A 219-nucleotide genomic window follows, 5' to 3' on the forward strand; every position below is an offset into this window, starting at 1 on the left:
AAACTTCTGCTTGAAGCCTTTAGCGACGAGTCGAGCCTTGTAACGCACAACCTGTGCGAGTTCATTGCGCTTCTTCGCGAAAACCCATCGACATCCAATCGGCCGAACGTCCTTCTTCTTCGGAGCAAGCACCCGCTTACCGTTTTCTAAGTGAGCTTTGTGTTCCGCGTTCATCGCCTTCACCCATTCCGGAGCATCTTCGCTGTTCATGGCTTGCTG

This window comes from Plasmopara halstedii (genome assembly GCF_900000015.1).
Source record: "Plasmopara halstedii genome assembly, contig: Scaffold_2604, whole genome shotgun sequence".
In the NCBI taxonomy this organism is placed as follows: Eukaryota; Oomycota; class Peronosporomycetes; order Peronosporales; family Peronosporaceae; genus Plasmopara; species Plasmopara halstedii.